This window comes from Rhincodon typus, chromosome 9, assembly GCF_021869965.1.
Source record: "Rhincodon typus isolate 14 chromosome 9, sRhiTyp1.1, whole genome shotgun sequence".
Lineage (NCBI taxonomy): Eukaryota > Metazoa > Chordata > Chondrichthyes > Orectolobiformes > Rhincodontidae > Rhincodon > Rhincodon typus.
In genome coordinates, this window is record NC_063340.1 from 86,863,220 (window position 1) to 86,873,665 (window position 10,446).

Below are 10,446 nucleotides of genomic sequence, written 5' to 3' on the forward strand. Positions count from 1 at the left end.
ACCACATTGCTGTGGGTCTGGAGTCACATGTTGACCAGACCAGGTAAGAATGGAAGATTTCCTACCTACAGGGTGCTGGTGAACCAGAGAGGTTTTTAAACCAAGCAATGAATAACACATTCATAGTCATCATTAGACACTTATTTCCAGGTTTTCTTATTAAATTCAAATTCCAACATCCGTCACGACAGGATTTGAACCTGGGTCCCTGGAGCATTACCCAAGTCTCTGGATTAACAGAGGTAGTAGGAACTGCAGATGCTGGAGAATCTGAGATAACAAGGTGCAGGGCTGGATGAACACAGCAGGCCAAGCAGCATCAGAGGAGCAGGAAGGCTGACATTTCGGGCTGAGACCCTTCATCAGAATTGGGGGAGGGGAAGTGGGGTTCTGAAATAAATAGGGAGAGAGGGGGAGGCGGATAGAAGATGGATAGAGGAGAAGATAGGTGGAGAGGAAACAGACAGGTCAAAGAGGCAGGGATGGAGCCAGTAAAGGTGAGAGTAGGTGGGGAGGTAGGGAGGAGATAGGTCAGTCCAGGGAGGACGGACAGGTCAAGGGGGCGGGATGAGGTTAGTAGGTAGGAAATGGAGGTGCGGCTTGAGGTGGAAGGAGGGGATAGCTGGGAGGAAGAACAGGTTAGGGAGGCGGGGACAAGCTGGGCTGGTTTTGGGATGCGGGGGGTGGGGAGATTTTGAAGGTTGTGAAATCCACATTGATACCATTGGGCTGCAGGGTTCCCAAGCGGAATATGAGGTGCTGTTCCTGCAACCTTCGGGTGGCATCGTTGTGGCACTGCAGGAGGCCCAGGATGGACATGTCGTCTGAGGAATGGGAGGGGGAGTTGAAATGGTTCGCGACTGGGAGGTGCAGTTGTTCATCACGAACCGAGCGTAGGTGTTCTGCAAAGCGGTCACCAAGCCTCCGCTTGGTTTCCCCGATGTAGAGGAGGCCACAACGGGTACAGCGGATGCAGTATACCACATTAGCAGATGTGCAGGTGAACATCTGTTTGATGTGGAAAGTCTTCTTGGGGCCTGGGATGGGGGTGAGGGAGGAGGTATGGGGGCAGGTGTAGCACTTCCTGCGGTTGCAGGGAAAAGTGCCGGGTGTGGTGGGGCTGGAGGGGAGTGTGGAGCGGACAAGGGAGTCACGGAGAGAGTGGTCCCTCCGGAAAGCAGATAAGGGTGGGGAGGGAAAAATGCCTTTGGTGGTGGGGTCGGATTGCAGATGGTGGAAGTGTCGGAGGATGATGCGTTGGACCCGGAGGTTGGTGGGATGGTACGTGAGGACGAGGGGGATTCTTTTTCGGTTGTTATTGCGGGGACGGGGTGTGAGGGATGAGTTGCGGGAAATGCGGGAGACACGGTCGAGGGCGTTCTCGACCACTGAGGGGGGGGAAGTTGCGGTCCTTGAAAAACGAGGACATCTGAGATGTACGGGAGTGGAATGCCTCATCCTGGGAGCAGGTGCGGCGGAGGCGAAGGAATTGGGAATAGGGGATGGCATTTTTGCAGGAAGGTGGGTGAGAGGAGATGTATTCTAGGTAGCTGTGGGAGTCGGTGGGCTTGAAATGGATATCGGTTTCTAGGTGGTTGCCCGAGATGGAGACAGAGAGGTCCAGGAAGGAGAGAGAGGTGTTAGAGATGGTCCAGGTTCAAAATCTCCCCTCCCTCTACCGCATCCCAAAACCAGCCCAGCTCGTCCCCGCCTCCCTAACCTGTTCTTCCTCCCACCTATCCCCTCCTCAAGCCACACCCCCATTTCCTACCTACTAACCTCATCCCACCCCCTCCTTGACCTGTCCGTACTTCCTGGACTGACCTATCTCCTCCCTACCTCCCCACCTGCACTCACCTTTACTGGCTCCATCTCTGCCTCTTTGACCTGTCTGTCTCCTCTCCACCTATCTTCTCCTCTATCCATCTTCTATCCGCCTCCCACCGTCTCCCTATTTATTTCAGAACCCCCTTCCCCTCCCCCATTTCTGATGAAGGGCCTAGGCCCGAAACGTCAGCCTTCCTGCTCCTATGATGCTGCTTGGCCTGCTGTGTTCATCCAGCTCCACACCTTGTTATCTCTGGATTAACAGTCCACTGATGATACCACTAGGCCATCACCTCCCTGAACTCCCTCCTTGCCCTACTTCATTTCATCTTATCTAACAGAACTTTCCTTTCCATTCCATTCCATTCTCTTTTTGGCTATCCAGCTGTACCTTCAATGCATCTATATCATTTATTTAATTAACATTCACGCCAAATGCCAGGTAATAGTTAAATAAGAGACAATTTAACCATGCTTGACATTCAATGGTGTTATCATCACTGTATACTCCAGTATCAACACCTGTGAGTTGGCCAGAAACTGAATTGGACAAGCCACACAAATACCATGGTTACAAGAGCATGTTAGACGCTGAGAATAATACAGTAACTCCCCTCCTGACTCCCCAAAGCATGTCTACCATCTACAAGGCACAAGTCAGGAGTGTGATGGAATACTCCCCACTTGCCTGGATGGGTGCAGCTCCAACACTCGAGAAGCTTAACCCCATCCAGGACAAAGCAGCCCGCTTGATTGGCACCACATCCACCAACTTAAATATTCACTTCCTCCACATCGATGCTCAGTCACTGCAGTGTATACCAACTGCGAGATGCACTGCAGAAATCATCAAGGTTCCTTAGACAGCATCTTCCAAACCTGGTGACCTCTACCCTCGTGAAAGACAAAACCAACTGATACATGAGAACACCAACCCCTGCAAGTTCCCCTCCAATCCACTCACCACCCTGACCGGGAAATAGATCACCATTCCTTCTGTGTCGCTGGGTCAAAATCTTGCAATTCTGTTCTTGACAGTATTACGGGTGTCCCTGCACTCCAAGAATCACAGCAGCTCATCACCACTTTCTCAAGGGTAATTAGGAATGGGTAATAAATACAGGCCCAGCTAGCAATGTGTATGTCCCAGAAAACAATACTAAAAAAAACCTGAATTATCTGAGTGACAGCAAGTTCCACATTCTAACGACTTTCTGGTTAAAACTGGATTCCTTGGTGAATTTATTAGCGACTTATCTCTAATTTATGGTTCTTGGTTAAGGACTCACACGCACAATCATGCCAATCCCCAAACAAGTGGAAACATTTCTCCACATCCACCCTGTCCAATCCCTTCATAAATTTCATGACCTGTCTTAGGTCACTCCCTAGAGCTGACTGCCAGCTTGTTTGGCCTTTCTCGATAGTTAAATCCTCTCTTCCTGTCCTTGCTTTTCACCTTCTCCAGTGGCATCTGACAGAGTGCAGGGACAACAGTCAGGAGTTCCCTGGCTGATATGCCTCAGTGCACTTGGTGGGGGGTGAAAGAGGTGGTGGGGGCAGGCCTGCGAGGAGCATTGAACCACTCACAAAACAAGGATTTCCCGATCCCAAGGGCTTCCCACATCATCACCATTGACGCATCAGAGCTGACAGCCCTCCAGCAGCAGATGCAAATGGGGTCATGGCAAATATTTTAAAAAAAACACAAGTTGCACAGGGAGCTCCCAGTTTTCTGAAGCAGCTGACGCAGATATGAAGGAAAACGCACAATCTCTCCTTGCCCCAAGGGAAATCACATTGACTTTCCCGACGTCAGCAAAACACTGAAGCATCTTGGCAAATTAGACCTTCGGCTAAAAATAAAGTGTCAGCTCTCAGAAGTCCCTGGCCCTGCGAAAGTAAAAATCACTCACAAGAAAGCCTGAGGCCATGTGACAAGCATTAACCCTTTCAGTGTTATCTCAAACCAGGACTGTGACAAATGCTTGGAAGGCAGCCAGTGGTTTGAGAATGTACCTGCCTGGACTATTAACCCCAGTTGTGTTGGTATGCGCAGCAAATAACATTGAGAGATGCAGGAGTAGACTATTCAGCCCATCTGCTCCATCATTGAATGAGTTTGAGACAGACCAATCCACTTTGTGGCATGTTTATTTTATATCCATTTTGAAATCGCCCAGCCCCAATTGCTCAGAGAGCAGTTACGAATCAACCACGTTGCTATAGGTTTGGAATCACATGAAGACCAGAGAAGGGTGATTCAAATAGTGTGCTTTTTCAGCCATTGCATGGTTGTCGTTAGACTACCTTGTTTACTATTTTTTAAGAACTGAATTCAGATTTTACCACCTACCGTGGCTGGATTCAAACTGATATCCTTAAAAGATTAATTAGCCTGGTTCTGGACTACGAATCCAGTGGCATTAACACATGACACTGGCAAAGATGGTAAAGACACCAGCAACAGTCTCTCGAGTTGATGAGGGTCACCACAGGATTGCGCTTATCCTAAATCTCTCCACCTCCCTTTGAGATTCCCCTCAAGACTAACCTGTCCGGGTACCCCTGCTGAGGAATGCGGGGCTCAGACCCCCTGTACAGCCAAAATGAAACAAGGTTCAGCGCCAAATTTGGTTTGGTAACCATTCCTGAGGAGCACCTAAAAAGCAAGACTTGTTTCTTCCGAGGCATCACCATGGCCATAAGACAGCTGGGAGCGCTTTCCAACCTTTGGAAATGCAGTCACTGTTGCCATCTCAGAAAGACGCTTTACAAATGCAAGTTCCTGATGAAAACAAATTCATTACAGGGACTCCAAACAGGTCATCAGGTAGCAAGCTCATTAGAACATGAGTGACTCAGTGGTTAGCACTGCGTCCTCATAGCACCAGGGTCCCAGGTTCAATTCCAGCCTTAGGCAACTATCTGTGTGCAGTTTGCACATTCTCCCTGTGTCTGTGTGGGTTTCCTCTGGAGATTTAATTAGCATCTAATGTTAATTTTGCAACTTTTCTATTCACAAACCATGAAAACATGGCGAATGCTCCCTAACACTGAGCCCCCACATGCCAATAGTGCAGTAGACTGCTCCCGTAAAGACAACCTTTGTACTGCTCGCAGTCTGTTGTATACACTTTGTGGGCTGAAGTAGGGGACCTTCCCCACCCCGACCCCAAAGTTGACTCCTGGGACCGTCTCCCTGCTACATGAAACTCAAACCCTGTGTTAGTTCCAACAAAAAGGCAATGGGTAGCACTCCCACCTCTCAGTTAGTTTTCATTAATAGAGGGATTGAGTTCAAGAACCGTGAAGTTATGCTCCAGCTATACAAAACGCTGGTTCGGCCACATCTGGAATATTGTGTCCAGTTCTGGTTGCCCCATTACAGGAAAGATGTGGAAGCGTTGGAAAAGGTGCAGAGGAGATTTACCAGGATGGTGCCTGGAATGGAGGGAAGGTCTTACGAGGAAAGGTTGAGAGAGCTAGGGCTTTTCTCTTTAGAATGACGAAGGATGAGAGGTGACTTGACAGAGGTGTACAAAATGATCAGAGGTATAGATAGAGTGGACAGCCAGAGACCTTTTCCTAGGGTGGAGGTAGCTATTACGAGGGGGCATAGTTTTAAAGTGAATGGAGGTAGATATAGGGGAGACGTCAGAGGTAGGTTCTTCACTCAGAGAGTGATCGGGGCGTGGAATGCATTGCCGGAGAGGGTAGTGGAGTCAGCCTCATTAGGGGCATTTAAGCGGCTATTAAACAGGCATATGGATGATAGTATAAGGTAGGGATGGAGGTTAGATAGACCTTAGTTTTAGGGTAAAAGTTTGGCACAACATCATGGGCTGAAGTGCCTGTACTGTGCTGTACTGTTCTATGTTCTATGTTCAGTCAGTGGGTTTTCTCAGTTCATGCAGATGCATCCCCTTAGCACATCATTGGCAGCACTGAAGAACTGCTGTGTTCTCAGAGATATCAGCTTTTGGATCAGATTTTAAACCGGGGGCTGTTGTCTGTCCTCTCAGGGGGAGCGTGACAGTTCCCACAATGCTGTTGGCTGTTCTCCCCAGGGTTCAGTGCAATAATCTTTACAATTCAAGTAGTATATGGGATCTTGCTGTGTGGAGTCACTCAATTCCCTTTGACGCAACTGCAATATTCCTTGAAAGTACTTTTGAGGATGTGAAAGGTGCTATATAAATATAAGATTTCACTTTTGTTTGACTTTATTCTTTAGAGAGATGATCATGAATGGGTACTGACCTAAGATTTTAAAAGTTTTTGAAAGGTTTAGAGCAGATATGAGGAAACACGTTCTCACCCAGAGGGTGATGGGAATCTGGAGCCTGTAAGGGTGGGACAGGCAGAAACCCTTATAACATTGAAGTATTTAGATGTACACTTGAGATGCCAAGGCATAAAAGGCTATGGGCCAAGTGCTGGAAAATGGGATTAGAATGGTTAGATGGCTGTTTATAAACTGACACGATGGGCCAAAGGGCCTTTTTCTCCAAGAAGCATCGAGGTCTACAGCATGGAAACAGGCCCTTCGGCCCACTTGTTCATGCTGCCCAGTTTTCACAATGAAGTTAGTCCCACTTTCCTGCGTTTGGTCCACATCCCTCCATACATATCCCATCCCAAGAGGAAGGGGGTGAACAAGTGAGGCAGATGGTTAGAGTTTTGAAGTCCCAGCAAAGAATGAGCTGAGGTTGTGTTGGGCTGATTACAAACTAACCAAACAGCAAAACTGTCCGTCAGTATTAATACAAAATCCCAACTGCTGAGGAACATATTGCCTGGTCAACGACTAAATCTCTCCCATCTAAACTTGCTCTCAATTCTTCCATTTCCTCCTTAAATATTTCTTTTCTTAAAAAGCAAGACTAAAAGCTATCACCTTTCCACTAACTGTGTTGTTTTCCTCAAAAAAAAATTCTAAAATTGGAAGCCCTATAAATAACCGGTCAATAGCCATACCTTTTAAAAAGTCTCAAGTTCCTGGTGTCCTGGTTAATCTCTTCAGACTTCTTTTCAGTGATCGTTTGCTGCTTTCTCAATTCCGACCTCACTTGAGAGGGAGGCAGCCCGCCCTGTTTGGGATTGCAACAGAACTTCTCAGGGTCAATTCATGCCCATTTGAGGGAGTGTCACAAACCATCAGCCATATCCAGCCCAAGAAACTCAGTTCACTTCCTCCTTCCATTTCACGTAACAGGGAACAAGGAAGATGTGCAGTGAATCCAAAGAGATTCACATCCACTTTTTTTTATTCATTCATGGGACAGGGGCGTCACTGGCTAGACAGCATTTATTGCCCATCCCTAATTACCCAGAGGGCAGTTAAGAGTCAACCACATTACTGTGGGTCTGGAGTCACACATAGGCCAAACCAGGTAAGGATTGCAGTTTCCTTCCCTAAAGGACATTAGTGAACCAGATGGGTTTTTCCTGACAATCGACAATGGATTCACAGTCATCATTTGATTGTTAATTCCAGATATTTATTGAATTCAAATTCCACCATCTGCCATGGCGAGATTCAAACCCAGGTCCCCAGAACATTGTCTGGGTCTCTGGATTAACAATCCAGCAAAAATACCACTAGGCCATCGCCACTGTGTGAAATGGACTTGCAAAGCCTCTCTGCTCAACACGATGTCTGTTACTGCCTCTAACTCTAACTTTACCATGTGCTACCGCCTCTCCAAATGTCACTGGGCTAGTAATCCGGGCTAATACTCTCAGGGACATGGGTTCAAATCCCACTACAGCCAATGGTGCAATTTAAATTCAGTTTAAAAAAAAAATTGGAATTTAAAATTAGCTCAATGGCAGCCGCTGTCAATTGTTGTAAAATAACCACTACACCCACCCCCACCCAAAAGTACACTAATGTCCTTTAGGGAAGGAAGTCTGCCATTCTTACCTGATCTGACCTACACACAGGAGGGTTGTCCCTGGTTTTCTGGTCAAATTGCCTCACTAGGGTAAAAAAAAAGTACACCTGACCATGATCATATTGCTGCTGGTGGGAGCTTACTGTGCAACAATTGGCCACTGAATTTCCTACAACAGTGACTGCACTTCATTGGCTGGAAAGTTTTTTGCGATGTCCCGAGATCAGGACAGGCAGTATATCAATGCAAGCTCCTTCCTTCCTCTTTCATATATCTTTGGGCTATGTGGCATTCCTGTTCCCTTCAAAGCTAGTTGTTACGACTGAGGTATGGCTCCTCGGGCAGCTCCTGGGGCTTTCCTCAAATAGTCAGCCGCCAGCCAACTGAATGGTGCAGCAGTCTTGAGGGGCTGAATGGCCTACACTTGCTCCCATTTCTTACTGTCATTCCATTCGCGCAAGATTAGAGCAGGTTGGCAGAACTGTTCAAACTGCAGGATCAGGAATACCCCAGCAAATGCGAAATACTGCAGATGCTGGAAATCTAAAAAAAAACACAAAATTGCTGGAGAAACTCAGCAGGTGTGAAAGCATCTGTGGGCAGAAAGCAGAGTTCACCTTTCAAGTCCAGTATTCAGAAATGAATGTGAATACCCAGCACGATTCTGTTCTCAATCCAGACTCCAAAAACTGGCTGAAGGTGAAAGGTCAAAGCTACACTGCCCTACAAATGGGATCCTGTATCCAGTTAATGTGGGTATGCACTGACCAATCAAACCTACAAAAGGATTATGGACTTGTAAACAGAAATGTCTGTTTCTTTTTCCATTATTCCTTCATGGGATGCTACAGGGCTAGGTCAAGGCTAAAGTTTGTTGGCCATCTCTAAATGCCCTGAACCAAGTGACTGGCTTGGTCATTTCAGGGTTAATCATATGATTACAGGTCTCAAGTCACACGTAGGTCCAACCAGGCCAACACAGCAAGCTCTCTCCCTGAAAAGACATTAGCAAACCAGAGGGTTTTTTTTATGACAACTGACATACCAGCTCCCCACCTGGTCAATGGATAATCATGTACAAACTGGTTAAAGCTCCCAAGGTCTGACCTTAGGATTTTGGAAGATACCGACAATATGCAATTATAAAGTATTTTTAACAACATTCCAGACTGTTTCACAGGAACGGTCCAAAGCATTGTTGAAATACTGGCGCACCCTAAGGACAACAGCAAAAATCATCGCCAAAGAGGTAGACAAGGTCTTTTCCTCAGGAAAGGGGAGTCCAAAACTGGAGGACATAGGTTTAAGGTGAGGGGGGGGGGGGGGGAAGAGGATTTAAATGGGACCCAAGGGGCAGAGGGTGGTGCGTGTACGGAATGAGCTGCCAGAGACACTGGTAGAGGCTGGTACAATTACAGCATTTAAAAGGCATTTGGATGGATACATGAATAGGAAGGGTTTAGAGGGATTTGGGCCAAATGATGGCAAATGGGGCTAGATTAATTTAGGACATTTGGGTGGCGTGGACGCATTGGGCCTAAGGGTCTATATAGCACTATAACTCTACGAAGAAGCATCTCAAACGGGGATGTAATTAGGTAAGAGATGCCGTTAAGGGTTACGGAGAGAATTCCAGAATTTGAGGAAGTTAAAGACCTGGACACCTGAAACTCCTAATAATCAGGAACACTGAAAAAGCGGAAATTGGAGAAGCACTGATATCCCAGAAAATTGAGAGTATGGAAGAGTTTACAGAGATAGAAAAAGATGAAGCCTTGGAAGAATTGGAAATCAGCAATGAGGATGTTATAATCAAAGCACTGGTTAACCATGAGCTTATGTCAGTCAACAAGACAGGGCTGAAAGGAAGAAGGGTCTAAGCCCAAAACGTCAGCCTTCCTGCTCCTCGGATGCTGCTTGGCCTGCTGTGTTCATCCAGCTCTACACCTTGTTATCTCAGGGCTGAAAGGGGAATGGGACTGGGTACCAGAGAAGGGGAGCAGTGGTTTGAATGGTCTCAATACCAAATAAGGAAACTTTCAAAAAAATTGATAGACTGCAGTTGCTGAGTCTTGGCTGTCACTTTCTTCAACAAGATGGGAGCATGAAAGGAACAGGAGATGTATGAAGGAATTGATTTAAAGAACCATGGAGTCATACAGCTGTACCCTTTAGTCCAACTCATCTATGCTGACCAGATATCCTAAATTAATCTAGTCCCATTTGCCATATCCCTCTAAACTCTTCCTATTCATATACCCATCCAATTGCCTTTTAAATGTTGTAATTGTACCAGCCTCCACCACTTCCTCTGGCAGCTCATTCCATACACGCACCACCCTCTGTGAAAAAGTTGCCCCTTAGGTCTCTTTGAAATCTTTCCCCTCTCACCTTAAACCTATACCCTCTAGTTTTGGATCCCACTACCCTGGGGAAAGGACCTTGTCTATTCACTCTATCCATGTCCCTCATGATTTTATAAACCTCTATAAAGGACCCCTCAGCCTCCAACACTCCAGGGAAAATAGCCCCAGCCTATTCAGCTTCTCCCTATAGCTCAAACCCTCCAACCCCGGCAACATTATTGTTAATGTTTTCATATATCCTGCAAACTCTGCCTTGCTAAAATGCAAAATACCAGTCCCAATGTTCAAAGACGATGGAAGCATTAAGAACAACCCTAAACTTGATTAATTTTTCTTTTATACCCCTCCTGCCA

At 46.7% G+C, this 10,446-nt stretch overlaps 1 long non-coding RNA gene across 1 annotated transcript in view; it reads right to left on the reverse strand.

The window, feature by feature from the left end:
- Positions 1-6,817: 6,817 nt before the first annotated feature.
- LOC125484048 overlaps positions 6,818-10,446 on the reverse strand; it is a 100,731-nt gene continuing 97,102 nt past the window's right edge. Inside the window, exon 3 of the long non-coding RNA XR_007262916.1 lies at positions 6,818-6,920. This is a non-coding gene — a long non-coding RNA (uncharacterized LOC125484048). The remainder of the gene's footprint in view (positions 6,921-10,446) is intronic.